Source organism: Cebus imitator, unplaced genomic scaffold, assembly GCF_001604975.1.
Source record: "Cebus imitator isolate Cc_AM_T3 unplaced genomic scaffold, Cebus_imitator-1.0 Scaffold128, whole genome shotgun sequence".
NCBI classification, from domain to species: domain Eukaryota; kingdom Metazoa; phylum Chordata; class Mammalia; order Primates; family Cebidae; genus Cebus; species Cebus imitator.
The window spans coordinates 1,415,058-1,417,746 of NW_016107443.1; the positions used below are offsets into that span (position 1 = coordinate 1,415,058).

At 42.2% G+C, this 2,689-nt stretch overlaps 1 protein-coding gene across 1 annotated transcript in view; it reads left to right on the forward strand.

Moving 5' to 3' along the window:
• PPEF1 (protein phosphatase with EF-hand domain 1) overlaps nucleotides 1-2,689 on the forward strand; it is a 157,839-nt gene that overhangs the window by 108,726 nt on the left and 46,424 nt on the right. The window lies entirely within an intron of this gene.

Genomic DNA, 2,689 nt, shown 5'->3' on the forward strand with positions numbered 1-2,689 from the left:
AAAAAAAAAAAAAAAAAAAAAAAATTGTAAATTTTAAGAAAAATCAATAACTGCATGGTAAAGAACTAAGTGGGTAACTTCTATATATGGAAAAAATTAATTCATGTGGAGGGTGGAAAAATGAGGAAATGTTGGCATTTTATGTGGTTTCTAAAAGCAAAAAATCCTAATTTTTAAAATTAAAATCTCCATTTATATTGTGGTAAAATATACGTAGCATAAAATTTGCCACTGTAACCATTTTTAAGTGTATAGTTCAGAGGTATTAAGTATATTCACATTGTTGTGCAACCATCACCATCACTACCATGAATTTACAGAATTTTCCATCATCCCAAACTGAAACTCTGGACACATTAAACACTAACTCCCCATTCTCTCCCTCTCACAGCCCCTGGCAACCACCATTCTACCTTCTGTCTATGAATCTAACTACTCTAGGTACCTTAGATAAGTGGAGTCACTTATATAAGTGCAATTGATTTCTGAGCTGATATGATTTCCTGCCTAATACACATCAAATAACTTAGGATAATTTTTTTGAAATTTTTTTTTTTGAAAACAAAATTTTTTTTTGAGATAGAGTTTCACTCTTGTCACCCAGGCTGGAGTGCAATGGCACGATCTTGGCTCACTGCAACATCCACCTCCTGGGTTCAAGTGATTCTCATGCCTCAGCCTCCCAAGTTCCTGGGACTACAGGCGTGTGGCACCATGCCTGGCTAATTTTTTTGTATTTTTAGTAGAGACGGGGTTTCACCATATTGGCCAGGCTGGTTTCGAACTCCTAACCTGAGGTGATCCATCCGCCTCGGCCTCCCAAAGTGCTAGGATCATAGGTGTGAGCCACCACTGTGCCCGGCCCCCATCTTTTTAATTAAAACTTAATAAGTCTGACCTCCAGACCAGACGAGATCCTCTTTTATATACTGTCAAGCCCCTTGTACATATCCTTTATCACAGTTACCAAATTTAAATAAGAAATTGTGGTACTGTTTGTTTACTATTGTTCTCTGCTTTTCTAGTCCACTGATACAAAACCCCAGCACCTGGTATGTAGTAAGTACTTAATATTTGTTGACTGTTTCCTGGTTTAAGATCAAAGCAGGGCAAACCTAAGACAAAACTGGATAGAAACTTTATTTATTTATTTATTTTTGAAATGGAGTCTCACTCTGTCTCCCAGGCTGGAATGCAATGGCATGATCTTGGCTCACTGCAGCCTCTGCCTCCCAGGTTCAAGCAGTTCTTATGTCTCAGCCTCCCGAGTAGCTGGAATTACAGGCACCCACCATGACACCTGGCTAATTTCTGAATTTTTAGTAGAGATGGGGTTTCACTGTTTTGGCCAAGCTGGTCTCAAACTACTGACCTCAAGTAATCCACCTGCCTCAGCCTCCCAAAGTGCTGGGATTACAGGCATGAGGCACCACGCCCGGCCGGATAGAAACTTTTTTACAGCCCTTTCCTGATTCTGTGGTGATTTTACATACCACCCTTCCCCACCTTCCCAACTGATGACCATGCTTCCTGGCTTACACCTGTTGTCCTGGTGTAATTATTAATGGCACCTCCTTTTAGTCTTTAAAAAAAAAAAAAAGCAGCCAGCCATGGTAGCCCATGCCTGTAATTCCAGCACTTTGGGAGGTTGAGGTGGCCAGATGGTTTGAGGCCAGGAGTTCGAGACCAGCCTGGTCAACATAGCAAGACCCCATCTCTACAAAAAAGAAAAAATTAGCCAGGTGTGGTGGCACACACCTGTGGTCCCAGCTACTTGGGAGGCTGAAGCATGAGGATTGCTTGAACCCAGGAGTTTGAGATTGCAGTGAGCTATGATCATGCCAATAAAAACCAACCTGCAAAAAAAGGAAAGACCTTGTTCCAAAAAAAAAAAAAAAAAAAAACAAAACTCCAGTTGCAATAAAAGTTAAGCCCACCCTAAGTTTAAGGTACCTTTCTCATGGTATCAGTGAGTAGTCAAGCCAATAAGACATTTTGATCAAGATACAATAGTCAGTATTAACATTGTGAGTAGGTGAGATTCTAGCTAACAGCATAAGGGAACATGATGTCTTTGTCAGTCAAATATTGGTGAACACAGGGCATGAATGCCACACTCCACCGCCACCTGCCCTATGACTATGGTGCTAATCAGTCATGGCAGCTCTTCCAATTGATCAGATTGAAAACGTTTGCTTTCCTGAGGTTAGCCTGAGCAGCCAGCTCTATCGAGGGCTTTCTGGGATATTGAGAAGATGCCTCTGGGATGTCCCTCACTAGCTCTGTGGAGATCCCACCCAAGTTGAGAGCCACCTTAACATGGTGAAGACTGTGAGAGTCTAATTAGACAGACAGAACTAGGTTAACATCCTTTCTCTGCCACTTCCTGAGTGACTGGGCAACATACTGAAGTTTTCTAATTCTTGGTTTCTACGCATATAAACTGAAGATAAAAATACTTACCACAGGCCAGGTGTGGTGGCTCATGCCTGTAATCCCGGCATTTTGGAAGGCCGAGGTGGGTGGATCACAAGTTCAGGAGTTTAAGACCAGCCTGGCCAATGTGGTGAAACCCCATATCTACTAAAAATACAAAAATTAGCTGGACGTGGTGGTGGGCACCTGTAATCTCAGCTACTTGGGAGGCTGAGGCAGGGAATTGCTTGAACCTGGAAGGCGGAGGTTGCAG